General features: G+C 26.7%; 1 protein-coding gene and 1 long non-coding RNA gene across 5 annotated transcripts in view; one reads left to right on the plus strand and one right to left on the minus strand.

Moving 5' to 3' along the window:
* LOC122715428 (glycogen-binding subunit 76A) overlaps positions 1-17,196 on the minus strand; it is a 74,091-nt gene that overhangs the window by 26,479 nt on the left and 30,416 nt on the right. The gene's annotated exons all lie outside the window — the stretch shown is intronic.
* On the plus strand, positions 3,708-4,148 carry LOC122715566. Its single transcript, XR_006346864.1, has 2 exons — positions 3,708-3,769; positions 4,008-4,148. It is a non-coding gene; the product is annotated as an uncharacterized LOC122715566 (long non-coding RNA).

Raw genomic sequence — 17,196 nt, forward strand, 5'->3', positions numbered from 1 at the left:
AAAAAAAACTTATGCAAAAACTGAGATGGCAAAATTATCCAATATAAAAATTATCTTAATTAAAAAAAATTTCCATTCAATACAATATTATGTACGTATATTCTGTGCGTATACCATGATTTGCATATCCTATATCCTACAATTTTCGTGCATAGCATCTGTCACTGGACAAACCTCCGGCTAAATGAATAAAACGTAATCGAGCGCGTCTCTTCAATTTGCATCTCATTGAACCCGTTCTCGCGGATCGCAAATTGTAAAATCGGGAAACAAAAATTAAGAAAATATGGCCAACGAACATGGAACTTGTCTACCGCCAATAATTGCCATCGATGCTCAATGGAAGAATGAGGAGAAAATTCACGGTCACGCATTCTTACGCGTATTACCGTTTCAATAATAAACACGTATCGATTTTCGAATATTCACAGCATTAAGACCATTTCACAGAGTAACAGTAGAGTTGACAAATTAATTATTTTCGAATTATTAAAATTTCAAATATAGTTATAATATATATTAATAAGTTTAAATGCTCGAATAATTATTTATCGTTGAGAGTTACTATGTATATTACTTTTTCTTCGGTCATAACTATGATTATTCGGTTCTACAGTTAACTTAATGCTTTGAATAATTGTAATTACTTAAATAATTTATTGAAGTGATAAATTGACAAATTCTTTTTTTTTTTTTAGTGAAGTATTATGAAAGAAGATTATATACAGATAATTTTGTAAATAGAAGAAATATGAGAGAAATATGAGAGATTCTCTATGCCAAGATATTTTTTAATTCCTCATTAATATTCCTACTTAAACAATAAAAAAAATGTGGAAGTTCCGATTCTATTTCAACAAAGACAAAATCCTCGCCAATATTTATCTACGGATTTATGCCAGTCTTTGCAGGTTATGTATGAATAGTGCGTAGTTTGAGAATAAAATTCGTGAAACTCTTCGAGAATTATTTTTTAGACTAATTAATTTTTTATAGCAGTATTTTTACCATTGATAATGTTCTGAAAAAAATGTGAATCTATTTGAAAAAAAGCCTATGAATTATTTTCGGAAGTATTTTTCACAAATTTGACACTGTATTGAGAGTGACTATGTTAAAATAACCAACGCAGTGTCTATTAATAAGAAATGATTCTCGAGAATAATTCTAAAAAATTTGACATTTTTAATAATTTTAAAAAGAAGATATTTTCTTTATTTTTCATAATTTCTATTCTCAACACAGTGTCTACTAATAAAAAACAATTCTAACAAAAAATTTTCAAAAATTTGAAAGAAAATCTACGAATTATTCTCGTAAGTATTTTTCAATCTTTATTTTCAACATCTATCTATTAATAAGAAACGATTCCAATAAAAATAATTTTTTCAAATTCGAAATTTGAAAAAAGATTTATTATTTTTATGGATAAAGTAAAAACTTTTATTCTTAAAACGCTAAAAATTTGAAAAAAATAAAATATCGAAAATTAATTCCAAAGAATTCTATTCTAAAATACATTCGTATTCTAAGAAGAGAGTATATAGAGTACCAGTACATAAGACACGAATCTTGATGCCCGATTGTTTGCCCGTGCGAACCGGCCTTTAAACGATTGCGCGACTCGGTTGGCTCACGCGAGGCTCCCTCTGTAACGAGGATTAATATCCTTCTTCCATTTAACAAGAGACTTACGAGACGCAGATATAATCGTTCTAACTCCGGTGGAGAAAGAACGAGCGATGAGAAAATTTATTCGAACGGCCCATTGGATAAATCTCTCCGTGCCACCAACGAATCTTAACGGAGTAATCGCGGCAGATATCATTAGATTAATGGCAAATGATCCTGCGACCCGCGACACTGGATCTCTCTCCAGTGCGCTTGTGCTCCGAGGATTGCGCGGAGAAAAACTGATAACGAAACAGGAAACGACGAGTGGAACGAGGGGATTAATACGAGTCTCGATTCAATGTGTTTAGATATAATTTCAATGGTTCTTCGTTTCGAAGATTATTTAACCACGTTTGCGGTCTGTGTCGTTTCTACTGTCGTTTTAAAGTGATTCATGATTGCTGACCAATTTACGAATGTTGTTTGCAATTTTGTCTTAATTTTCTGATTTTTCCAAGAAAATTTATATATATATATATATATATATGTTAATAAAAAAAATATTTTTATTAATCTTTATTATGTCAATAATAAAATTTATTGGATATTATAATTAATTTTTAAATAATATTAATAAATATTAATTTTTTAATAATTTTCGGTAGATAAAATTTATTCTATCCATCATTGATCGATCGATTTGTAAAAATAGTGGATAGTCAAGAAGATTAATGCAGAAGTTAAGACAAATCGTACTGTGAACAATTGTATCAAGATTCATGTCTGTAAATATTTTTCTTAGAATGCAATTGTATTTTAGAATAGAATTTTTCAGAATTAATTTTCAATATTTTATTTTTTTCAAATTTTTAATGTGTTGAGAGTGAAATTTTTTACATCTATAAAAATAGTTTCAAGAGCTATTTAGTGTATATGGAAAGTGTTCTTTCAAATTTTGGATAAAATATTAAAAATGGATGGAAATTTGAATTTTAGGTTAACTCGAACTCAAAGTTTACAAACTTGCAAAATAAGAATTAGAGAAGAAGTTTATTTCCTTTTCAATAAATTATGTCACGAATCTAAGATTCTATTACAATAACATTCAATCTTACTTCAGATTATTTCTTATAATAATAAAAATATCGATATAATTTATCGATCGAGTTATTCATTTATATGCTTTCTTTCACCTATATTCACACGATCACGTGGTACAAAATGGCGATATTAAGGTATTAACAACTTAATTAACGTTACACAAAATATAATAATTAATTTTATATCTTTCTTTTCTTTCTCAAAAATTAATTTGCACGAATAAATCACATTTATCGAAGCACGCATCTAGACGAATAACAAGATAATAAAAGTCTCGTGCAAGAATAGAAGATACGAATCTGTATATGTATTTAATAAGGAGGCAAGTATGCTATAATGTTTATCATTTATTCGAGTGATTTGCATATACGAGTTATCGCTATATATGAGTCACGATTTACGTAAACGAAAATTTATTATCGAAACCAGTTCATCACATCTCTGCAATTACCTCTTTCTTTTTTCTAAATTAAGTTTGAATGGTATACGTGCAACAAGATTAATCAAATGGAGAAAATATCATTTATCTATTGAAACTAGATAGTCATCTGTTAAAATGAATTTGCCGGATGAATTCGAATTTCTCAATTGGATAAAATTTAATTGGTATTTAGTGTAAAAATGTTTGAATATATATTTTACACAGTATAAATATAAATAGAGTGAGAAAAAAAAAACTTGAATAATTGTGAAAAGAAAAGTGAAAAAAGATTGTCTTTGATTTTTCAAATTTAGTGAAAAGATACATAATAATTATTAAATAACATAATAATAATTAAATCTTTAAATAACAATTTTAATTTTCTCATTACAGGTTGCTAAAAATAAAAATTACATAATAAATGTAAACTGAGTTTTAATTTATATTGAACGACATAAAGATACTAAGTATATATATATCCATTTAGAAAAAGACAAAAAGGTGACATTCAATTGATTATATTTTTATTCAAGATAAACAAATTAAAAATAATGATACTATTTAATTTTCATGTAAAACATTTCTCCCTATCGAATAATGATAAAAATAAGAAAATCAAGATATCAAAATCAGGTAAGATATCCAGTATAAAATTTCCATTTCTAAAATATTATGATGCATACATCATTCTCTATCCAGTTATATCTCCATCGCAATCTCTTTTCACATATAATATTCAATAATAACTGATATGAAACTTTGACATTAAAATTAATCAAACATGTCGAGAAAAAGAATAATCGAAGAAAGGCAAATAAAATATAAAAAAAAGAAAAAAAAAATATAATTACACTTAGAATTTCTTCTTTAGAATTTTATCAAGGTTCTCCGCATAAAGAGCAACTTTATTATCATGATTTGAATGCAATGCGAATCTTTGATATTAAAATTAATCAAACACATCAAGAAACAAATAATCGAAGAAAACCAAACTACAACAAAAAAAGAAAAATATAATTATACTTATTGATTCTGTAGAATTTTCTCTGCAGAAAGAGTGATTCTATCATCTTGATCTGAAAGGCAATGCGAATCTTTGATATTAAAATTAATCAAACATATCAAGAAACAAATAACCGAAGAAAACGAAACTGCAAAAAAAAAAGAAAAGAAAAATATAATTATAGTCGTCAGTTCCGTAGAATTTTGTCAAGGTTTTCCGCACAAAGAGCGACTCTATCATCGTGGTCTGAAAGATAATACGCGACCGCGTAATTGCGAGTTGGTTAGGTGAAATTCGCTAGGAGGTGAGCAACCGGTCGCGGAAAGGGTTAATAATAAGAGTCAACCGGTATTTCCACGTCTTATTACGAACGAATAGATTGGGATGAAGCGGGAAGGCACATGGTGAAAACGTGCCTCGGTATCTCTGGGGTTGCAACGAGTCATTAATGCTTTCAGACAAAACACTTCTGTGCCAGCTGCGATTACTCGTACGCGCGATTTATTATGTCTATTCGAGATAAAATAACAAAGCGATGGATAACTTTTTGGAGAACTCTATGATTAATATTTTAGCTCTAGTTAATTTTTTCTTTTTTTTTTCAAATTTTGAACATTTGGTGAAATGTTATATGTTAAATATAAATTGTAGATTGAGAAACTGTATTAATGTAATTGAATCATTGTAAAAAATAATAAATACATTATCTTTAAAATCTCTGGAATTTTTAATTTTAAGTAAAATTTTAGTAAAATTTATTTTCTGCCTATGTTAAAAGTTACATTTCTATTTATAATTATATTATATTTAAGCATTTCAATATTGATTTAAAATTGGAAACTAATTATTTTTTATTTTTTATTATTTTTTATTTTTTAATTTCTTTTTTTAATTCTTATTGAAAAAAACAGATTTTTCAGGACGAATATAGAGATTCCATTATATTAATTTTATTTGAAAATTTTAATTATTTATTATTAAATTTTTTATAAAGAATAATTTAATTTATAAGAGAATATATAATTATAATAAAGTATAATACAATAATATATAAAATTATTGATAAGTCGTGTTATTATATGTATATATATATATATATGTACGACTATGTCTGACAACAGACGATCCTTTTCTACTTGATTCTAGTTTCTATTTTTCTATCGTATCTCTACACAGTGATACACGCTGATGTAATGTTTAGAATAAAATAATAGTAACTTTGAAAATCATTGAAATTCATCAAAAATTCTATTCTATAAAGTTTAATAATATTAAAATTTATGACAACTAGTTAACATTCAACTAGATTTTAAGTCTCCTAAATAATATAAAAAGAAAAAAAAATTCGAGCATAAAAATTCATTGAAGTATATAACAAAAGTCTATGAAGCATGAAAGTACATGTTTTATGGTTACAAAAGAGATAAAATACTAAAATTTACACAAAACCGGACTTCAATGTTCAAGAAACCGAAAGATATACGCAGGAAATATATTTTCAAGGTAAATGATGGCACATAAGATGAGCTGAATTACAAGCTGGGAAACAATCGCTGAAAATTCAGTAACCTAACCATCGAGTGATTGTACAGATATAATTCATTCAATTTTAGATTTATCTTCTTTAAATTTAATAAATTGTCATTGATGTAAATCAATATAACATAGTTTGAAATTAAAAACTAATGAAAATTATAGGTTCGAATATTTAATCATCGAAGAACGAAAATCGAAATTAAATAATTTAACATATTTTTGTATGAATTATTATCGGTGCAAATTAATATAAATAGTTTCAAATGAATGATTATCATTAAAAATTAAATGTTAAAATAGATTGCAAAAAATTTCTATTTCGAGTGTTCAATTATCAAAAAATTAAAATTAAACAATTTATCGTAACGTAACCTAACCTAATCTTACTTAACCTAACAAAGTGTTAATAATTATACAAAAAACCGAGGAAAGTTGAAAAAATGTGACTAGTTAATCATAATCATAAAACAAACATATCTCGATAATTTTTAACATCAACATGTACACATTTTATATTCATGTAAACGAGAAGGAGACACAGGTGTGAATCAAACATTTGCCATTCGACACAAGTTATCACGCAATAACGCATCGCCACGGCCGAGATCGCGGGGATTATATTGCGTTTGCCAAGCCACGGCTAATTTTTATAAGGATATGGGTTAGATAATCGATGCGCTGTACTATCGACGTAACTATTAAAATATCGAATGGCGCGGGTAATCCGATCCGTCCAAGCGAATCTGAAATAGAATTCGTCTTGTTCGTTCGGATAGATGGAAATGTCTAGTTTCAATATACAAGGTGTTCTATATTTCTATGCAGAAAATTAAAATAAAATTAGAATAAAATTTCATTAAGCAAATTGAAGTTGGTAAGTTGAATAATGCATGATCTGGTTACATAGGTTATGTTTATTTAACAATTCGAATATTTACAGAGTCACCTTTAGTTCTTTTTTAATGAAATTATTCTTTTCTACGTATTTCTGAATTCTTCTTAAAAAAATATGAAAGTAATCGTAATTCAAATTAAATTTAAAAATACATATTTTCAAGAAAATATTATGATGAATTGTCAATATCACTGAAAAAAGTGCATAAATGAAAATTAAAACTACTATTTCTACTACTTTTTCAATGACTATTCATTTCGACTATTAGTTACACCTTGACTTAGTCTGATTAATTAAAAATAACACAAGGCTGAGAACTCGAGAAGAATTGTCTTTTGTATTTGTAACACAAATCATTTAGAACGTTATGCAAGAAATAAAAATTGGCAAGTGTCTGTGAATAATAGTAAAATAGAATAACTTTTTATTGGCGAGATAGCTTTCGACCGATCAGGTTTGGAAATTTTCTCACATTGATCCTTATTTTTTGATGGCATAAATTGAACTAGAATAAATATCGTATTAGTAATGATTAATATTTATTTTTGTAGAAATAAAGAAAGAAATTTTAATTATATTTAAATTAAATTACATTAATTCTATTTAATAAGTTAAATTCTAATTCTTTTTAATCACAAGTAATTAATTTTTTAAATAATTTCTAACTATTCCGAAATATATAATAATTGAAGCTCATAAATGATTTTTTATCTTCACTCGAGATTACTTCAATATTTTATTTATAAAGCAAACTTCTATCGATAGGAAAAACATTAAATTATACTTTGAATATACATTGGAAACATATAGTATAAAAATAAATAATTTGAAATAATTTAATTCTAAAAAGCAGAGTGATCGACATACTTATTTTCACATAATATTAAATATTCATATGATTTCAATTACATAAAAATATACTTATCAAGTTCTGCATATCGACCTTCTTCGAGAAGAACGAGTCTTAATTAACGTGTTAATTACGAAGAAAATAAATATAGTCGGTCGTACGTAACCAATCGAAAGTAGTTTATTACAAATCACGCCATGATAACCCCTCGCGCAAGGCCTTTCGAAAAATGCTACATTAATTGAAATGGAGAAAAAAAAAAATGATGAATGTTTGGCACAATGACACTAGTGGATAAACGCGGGGTGGAGAACAAAATTCGTTTATCATAGAGTTATAATTAAGAAATATGAATGAAATACACTTTGCAAATTTTTCTGAATTTTTGAGGTTATGATACGCTTATGATACATTTTGTTATAACGAGTCAATATTCGCAAAAATTTAATGAAAATTTTACTAAATATGAAGATATTAATATATATTATTTTATTTTAATAAATAATTAAATAATTAATAAATAAATAATTAAAAAATTGAGAAAGTTATAAGTCGAAAATATAGAATAAAACTTTTTATTCTTGAAACTTTTCAAGAAATTTCAAAATCGATCATTCATATTATACTAATCAATTATAATTCTTCAATTCTAATCAGAGATACAATGATCTAATCAATTATAATTCTTATTTTATCATACAGAAAATTATTATTTTAATTTTTATATGATTGATTTTCAAAATTAATAAATAGAGAAAATTAATTGGTGTTCTGAAACTTTTTTTTAATACAAATAATATTTTTTAACTTATAAATAACAATTAATAATATTTTTTTAATGATACAATAACATTTTATAATGATATAATTTTTAATATATAATACATTAATATAAGTTATTGTGAGATTTAGTGTTTACAAATAATATTTATTGATTAATTCATAAAACAAATACTAAAAAACTAATCTCAAAATTATTTAACTTAGCCAATTTTTAATGCATTAATATAAGTTGATTCATACCAGCATAAATTTAAGACATGTATTCGTTATTTAGAGACAATATTTATTGAATTCATAACACAAAATAAATATTATAAAACTTCAAAAGCTAAGTTAAATTCTCAATGCATAATTGGTTATCAATGTTCAAAATATATATATTTATTATCCATAGATAATATTTATTGATCAATTCAAAGTACAAAAACTTCAATACTATTAACCTAACTAATTTTTAATCCATAATATATTAATGTGAATCAATATAAGAATCAAAATATGTATTCCACATATTCACATATCCACATTATCCACATATAATATTCACTGTTTAATTCACAATACAAAATAATAAACTATCACAAAATTAACTTCAAAATTTAAGATACATTATCTATGTTTATTGACTAATTCAGCACAAAACAAATATTATAAAACTAACTTCAAAATTTGCTAAAGCAATTTAAACTTAGTCAATTCTTATTGCATAATATTAATATAAGTCATTATCAGGTTTAACATGTACTCACTATTACCAGACAATAATATCAATATCAATAATATCAATAATAATATAATATTGATCAATTCACAAAGTAAAACAAATACCATAAAAAACTAACCTCAAAACTAACTAATCTATTACAAACATAATCCGATAAACCAACATTCCACGCGAAATAAATAAGAAGATAATTCCAATTACTCACAAGAAGCATCGAGATAAAATAAGGATGAGGAACAACGACAGTTTAAAACTGGATCAAACCACGAGAAACACGAAAGGGTGTGTAGCAACAGGTATTACACGGCAAGTAACCTAAAGGCTAAGCGGCTCGCGGAGAGGAATGTAGAGGGCAGCCAAGCCTTTCGAGGGTAATTTATTTAAACAACGGCCTATCTACACGTCTATCGGATACCTAGTCTCGCGTTGGTTCGCTGATAAATCTCTTTCTCTCCGCTCTTCGTGGTGTGTCGGTATACCTTTTTTTTTTCCTCGTCTGCGAAACGGCTACAAAAGGGGTGTGTATCCGCGAGCAGAAGAACGCTTGTTAGTAACTTGGGTGAAATAAGCTATGTCTGACAACAGACGATCCTTTTCTACTTGAGCCTAGTTACTTTCTATTTTGTGTCTCTTTATATTACACGGTATAACATTGTTATAATATTTATAATGGAATAGAATTATAATATAATGGAATCAGTATGATATACAAATTATTTAAAATAATATAAATTGAAATTAACACGTTTGATACTAAATATAAACGATATTATTTGATATTTTAATCGCATAAATCTTGCAACAATATAGTAAGAAGTAAAAAAATCTCATCTTCCTTATTTCAGAAATTCAATATTAGTTAAGTCACCTCGATGCAAATCTTACATAATATAGATTGGGTTTTCCTCAACATAGCAAATTAATGAAAATATTTTTGACTATATGATTGAATAAATTCAATCATTCAATCTTCGTTGGTACGTATCCATATATGATATAATTAAAATCTACGAAATGCTTGTTAATAATACAGATACCTTATATAAATAAAATTATAAATAAAAATATAAATAAAACTAAATACGAAATATAATAAAAACTATTTAGAAACTGTTTATTTTTAATAACTTCGACAAACCTACATCAATTTTGTTAGGTTAGGTTTGGTCCTCTGAACTATAGCGACAAAGGAGTTTGGCACGACTTATAAAAGGCGACTTAACGTCTCACGGTCACCGGTTGAACGAGGATAAAAGCTGTACCACGAATAAATCCGGCGGCCGTACGTCTTCTCGAAGATTAGATCGCCATATCCGGCGTGACTCGATGCGATGCGCTGCACCGCTGGATTTTCGATAATAAAACGACAGGATCGCGATCGTTAATCTCGTAAAAGGAAGCGGTTACCGTTAGATGCGTCCACCGAAGTGCATCGTTTCTTTTCTATCGGCCGAGTCGAGTGTCGTTTCTACGCCCGTGACACTTTTCACTCCAAGTACTCTTTTCGTCGTTGTACGTACACTTCCTGTTCGCTGTACAAGAATCGTCAATGGACCTTTAGTAGAGAATATTTACATGCATTCCATGAATTTTTACATGCAATTATGATTGGTGCTTGGTTGAAAAGTACAGTCAACCGTGAAAATATATCGTATATCTTATAAGAAAATTTTATAATGAAAATTTTGAATTATTTTATAATTTTGTAATAAGCAATTTATTTTTCGAAAAATCTGTTTGAATGCGATTAAATTTTTTTCATTTTTGATCTTTCCTTCTTTATTCTTCAAGTACAGGATAATGGAACACTAAAATCTGAATATTTTCTTAATATTTGTTTAAAATTTTGTTCTGTTCATTACATTTAAAAAAATAGAAATAATACTTGAAGAATTGTTTTCATCTCTTCGAAATGATATTTCTAATTAATAAAAAAATTATTCCATATATAACTAGTATATAATAGTCTATCATATTCACAATAAATTTCATAAACAGAAAAAATTCAAAATAGAATTTTCTTTGGTTTTAATAACACAATTTATTAATTTATTAATTGAATTTGCGTATACGATATATGAAAACTTTTATGACTAACTGTAATTTGTATAGAATTTTATTAAACGGAATTGAAGTTCGTATAATGATGTAGTTAATATGTTTAAATTTTTTTTCTAAATTTATTTCTAATAAATTTATCGATGATGTTATTTCTAATATATGCTTCGAAATTTTTTATTCCTCTATTTAATTGCCTTGTGGAAACCTATTCTTAAATATGCTGTAACTATTATAATTAAAATATTAATTCGATAGGAATAATAGATGTATATATAATTAAATTTCTATTCTAATAAAAACATAATCATATTGTTAATAGTAATTTTATCACTTGAGCGTTTTTTAAAATAGTAATTACTAAAGTGAAACTCATTATTTTTCCAAGAATATATTATTTCCAATTTAAATTTAACTTTAATTAATATAAAATATAAAAATTCTTTCGTATTTTTCTTAAATATAAATAACATTATAATAAATAGAATAACATATTATTATTGTAAAATTTATTTAACAAGAATTAATATTAATCAAAAATTCCTTCACGTTTTACTCGAACATAAAATAATTGAAAAAAAAAAAAAATAAAATAAAATAAAACTGTCCAACGGATAAAGCTCTTACTTAACGGCAATCTCTCTAATCTCTAATCCGGTCTAAAAATCCATCGAAAAAAACCGATTGGCTGGAGAAGAAAGTGACTGTGCCGTTTCCCGCGCCATTTAAACACCAATATAGTCAAGTAAGGTTAGAAATTTAGTTGGCTCGTATTTGTTTTGTAAGATGAGCGTAATGAGCGTACATCTTTCGAGTTTGCAAGAAATGTGTTGAACTTAACGTTAAAGTTCATGCACCATGCGACTCTTAAACCTGTGAGAAAGTTGTCTCGGGTCTAATAAACCTAACTTATAATTTTTCGATCTTATCCACCGTGGCCTGAATTCTTCGCAGAACTCCTTGTTTTATATATCCTACTGGATATATCTGAATCTTGTATCGAAGGAAAAAAAAAAAAAAAATAATACGAAAATTGCTTACCCCTTATCAGATGATAAAATGCTTTCACTCGTTCCGAGTTCTCGAATGTTAATATTTTAGCGTTATAAATCACGCGTAACATGCGTAGTATTTGTGTTTAGATACCGTATCTTTTAGCATGATAAGTATTTTCGTATCTAAGTATTGTCATAATTTAAATAGCACGATATGGGATGTGATCACTGCGAATTGATCGTAAATTAAATTAAAGCTGGAAAAGTGCTTGGCGCAAAAGTATGCAAGATGACATAATTAAATGGTGTTATTTATTTCGCAAGTGGACGTAAAGGTATGAAGATCGATAAAGGTTGATTATTTAAACGAAATCTTATATTCTTCGAGTGATAGTAACCATACCTGAATATCGATTTTTCCTGATAAACGCATTTTTTTCATTTCTTTCTTCTCATTCTCGATAATATTATATTAATTTAATTAAGATAATATTTATATTAATATTCCACTTACCAGTTTCATTAATGATTTTATATAATAAATTATTTTTGGAATTTTCTGTTCTCCTTCTAATATTTATTTTTAATATTTATCAATTCGTGCAAATATTATTTTGAAATGAATATTTCATTGAAAATTACAATTACAATTACTAATTACTATTTCTCGAATTTATTTGATTATTATTATATTTCAACTAAACAAATACAATTTGTAAATATTTTATTTACAAATCAAATTCGAATATAAATAGTAAGTATTTAAAATCAGTTTATGATTCAGGCATTATCTTCAATTAATATTTGCTTATGGAAACATTTAATCTCTCAATATATTTATTTTAACTTATTCCAAATTTTTTTCGGTTCAGCAATAAGTAACATATAACAGATGATCCAAACAACATTGTTTCACTGTAACGAGCACTTTGCAAGCATATTTACTGACCTTCCATATCGCGTTATAAACATATTATGTATTATTATCATCATATACATAGCTAAAAATATTCGTCACAAAACATTCGTTAAATCGTGCACAGTTAACTATCAAACTCGTTATACATTCGTGTAAACATGTTTCGACAAAGAGATGTGTGTTTAAAGAGGGTAATAAACGCGTGTATTCTAATGCGTTTCGTCGTCGGAACATCTGCGACGCGCATATGATTCAATGTCGTTTGCAATCATAATAAAAAGTGTCGACGCATGCGCGAAATTTATGAAGATTCGCGGGACTTTCGACTTTAAGCAGCTGTATTCGAGTACTCTTGATCTCTTCATTTCTGATAGAAAATTTTTGTCGTGGCGCAAGTAATGAAAAATTATGATTTGTTTTTTTCTTTTTTACTACTTTTTTATATTATTTAATATATTTTTTATTTTAATTGAAGTGGAAATAAAAATATAATCTTGAGATCTAAATCGACAACAGATATATCAATTGGCTATATGTTTAAATTAATTTAATGCTTATGTTTATACCCAATTTTTTTATTTCGATAAAAAATAAATCTAATAATAAAATTGTAAATTTTGAGATATAAATTTATAGAAATAAATAATAGAAAAGTAATAATGATACAATTTTGAATATTTTTTATATATAATATTTAAAGAAGATAACAAATTTTAAATTTAATCTTAAGTAAATGATACCCGGATATTGATATAAATCAGAGATTAACATTGATTTTATATTCACATAACTTATTTACCAAATAAATTTATATAAAATCGTGATAAAAAGGAAGTAATTCCTGACTTGAAGATAAGTCGAAAGTGTAATAAAATAATACAAATAAAGAGTTACTTTTTTGACAAATTTTATTAGCTTAAATTTTTTTAAAAAATTTTATTCGAAACAAATCAAAATTTGAAACAATTAGCAATAAAAATTCATATACTACGTCAACACAATCGATAATTAAATTAATCGCTAATGAGATATCCGTTTTGGATAATTAAAAAAAAAATATTTTCAAAGATAGTTATGAATAATTTGATTCCACGTTACGTAAAATGAAACATTACTTCCAGCATGATAATGAAGAAGGTCGCAAATATTAAATATTTTTTTCGAAACGACGAGAGACATCTTAACAACCTACTGATAATTCTTAAAAAAGAAGAAAAGAATCAACGGAGAAAAAGTAAGAAATATGACTGAATTAGAATTGAAGAAGCTGATAACCACATTCCTCTTAAATAATATTTAAATACTTAATTAAATTCTTTATTGTAAGAAAAAAAATTATTAACAATTTAAAACAAACAATTTTACACAAAAATACATTCATATACAAAAGCAAAAGACGTTCTACGTTCTATTTTTCTACAATCGCAATCGCAAAATAACTAAAAGATGGACTAATTTAAAATATATTCCATCTTCCATCTTTCTCCAATTATCCAATCATCCAAAATACGCTCGAAATTATATTTCAAAAACGCGAGATAACTAAATTTCTCGACGAGGAAAGAAAACAAAAAAAAAAAAAAAAAAAAAAAAAAAAGATGGACTAATTTAAAATATATTCCATCTTCTCCAATCTTTCCCCAAATCGTACAATTTTAATAATAAGATAATACGCAAGATGGCTAAATTTTTCAACGTAAGAAAAGAAAAAAAAAAACACAAAAAAAAAAGATGGACCGATTCAAGATAAACAATTTCGCAAAGGAAATGCGTTCCACGTTCCATCCTTGTGAATTTCGTTACGTAAAAGAGACGTATCGCCGAGTCGAAGGAATGAAAAAGAGGGAAAAAAAAAAAAAAAAAAAAAAAAAAAATACGACCATAAGACGATGCATAAGAAGGCACTGTTTTACCAAGAAGATTTGTATTCATAAAGAATGCAAGGACGATGAATGAAGCAATGCCGCGTCGTTTTGTCACCGCGTGATTTCACGAAGGAGGAGGAGCAGGAGGAGGAGGAGGAGGAGGAGGCAAGTACCCAACTCGTGGCAAGGGGGATGCGCCCGATTTCTCCGTGACATTGGCCGTCTCCTCGTGCTATTGTTTTTGCACGAAATCAACGTGAAATTATTAATAACTCAATCGAACGACCCAGGCAAGGTTATCGTCGTAGACGACGACGACGGCGACGTCGACGACGACGACAACGACGACGACCACGACGACCACGACCACGACGTTTCAATATTAAATCGCGCGTAAATGAAGAAACTTGAGCTGCTTTGTATCGTGAAACGGTCAATAATCTGCTCTCTCTCTCTCTCTCTCTCTCTCTCTCTCTCTCTCTCTCTCTCTCTCTCTCTCGATAAATTTATTGCGTTTATTATTATTAATTCGCGAAGAAGAATGAAAATTTGTAAATTTCTTTTCTAAATTTTTTTGAAAAATATTTGAAAAATATTTTGTACGATATAAAATATAGATATGGTTTTGTTAATGGGGGGTTGAGATCATAGTAGTTTCATCGTTAATTCGTGTTAAGTTACAAATTATATTTAATATCGAATGAATGTAGAAATATACGAGGAAAATGTTTTTGAACAGAATTAATTGATTCTTAAATATAAACTTTGCAAAATAATTTTAATTTCCATACGATTTTTGATATTCAGCATTTGTAAATTTCTTTTCTAAATTTTTTTGAAAAATATTTGAAAAATATTTTGGACGAAAAATATGGATATAGTTTTGTTAATGGGGGATTGAGATCATAGTAGTTTCATCGTTAATTCGTGTTAAGTTACAAATTATATTTAATATCGAATGAATGTAGAAATATACGAGGAAAATGTTTTTGAACAGAATTAATTGATTCTTAAATATAAACTTTGCAAAATAATTTTAATTTCCATACGACTTTTGATATTCAGCATTTTAATTCGAAAGATTTTTTTTCTTAAATTGTATGTATATATATATATATATATATATATATATATATAGAAGGTAGATTTGGAAATCGTTTATCTCTTTAAATAATATTATCTTTCTTTTTAAACGGTTAGTCATTTCTTATAAAAGAATCGTATCGCTTACTCCATTTTAATCTCAAAGGCAAAGGATCATTTTAACTTTAATCACGTACACGATTTATCGAAAATATTCTTCGACATTATAAATTAGGTTTAGCGGATATTCGAACAGATTGATTTAAACGGATTGATGTACTTGTAAACATATCCAATGATTTTACGTATGATTTTATAATATAAGCGTTATTATAAAAGATGATGTGCAGGGAATACAATTTTTAGAGAAACTTAATATTGGAAAAAAAAAAAAAAGGACAAGCTATTATTAGAAAATTCTAGCATTCGTTTTGCACATCGAGATCGTTGTAATAATAATACTATTTGGAGTGAGGAGAAGGCAATTATCGGTGTTATCGGTATTTCTTGCATTCGCTTGGCAATAAATCTGCACAATTATCTCGAACCAAGTGCTCTACGCTCGCTCGAGAAGAAAAGAAGAATTCGTTCATTCATTGTCAGCTGTCGAGGAGCACGATGACTAACTGCCATATGGAAAATTCTATGAATACTTCATTATTGTCGGGGAAATATATATATATATATATATATATATATATAGTTTACACAGGTTTAATTTATTAATTATATAATTAACGATAGATTTACAACAATCGTAAAAATTAATACGTTATATAAACAGCAACTGCACATAAATATTTTTATCATTTGTTTTTTTTTATAGATATTTATGCTATGCTAAATTTTAAAAAGAAATAAATATCTTTTGCTATGAAAAATATTTTCGTGATAATTTAATGAATTTTTCTTAAGACTTTTGAAATGAATTCTGCGTGTAAATATTATTGATTTGATCAAATTTTGTAATTGATTTTCTTTGCAATAATAAATCTTGACAAGTTGTCGAATTAAAAATGAATGATCGAATTAACGATTGAATATGAATAAAAAAAGCTTGATAAGAGATTAGATAAGAATATTAACAAAAAGTTTAAGTGATTTTGAAGTTGGATATATGAATAATTGTATAAGATAAAATAAATATGGATGTTATTTTCCAGTTGTAACCTAATAAGTCACTAGAGTAAACGATCTAGTTACTCTAGTTATCTTAATGTCTCCTCCACAACAATTAACTAACATCAAGAGATATAAAGATTTATATTACATTATAAATAAGCTTGCAATAATCTTTTCCAAATATTTACCAAGAATATTATTCTTGGTAAAAAGTATTTTTTATTATA

This window comes from Apis laboriosa, unplaced genomic scaffold, assembly GCF_014066325.1.
Source record: "Apis laboriosa isolate Shangri-la unplaced genomic scaffold, ASM1406632v1 scaffold112_cov148, whole genome shotgun sequence".
NCBI lineage: Eukaryota > Metazoa > Arthropoda > Insecta > Hymenoptera > Apidae > Apis > Apis laboriosa.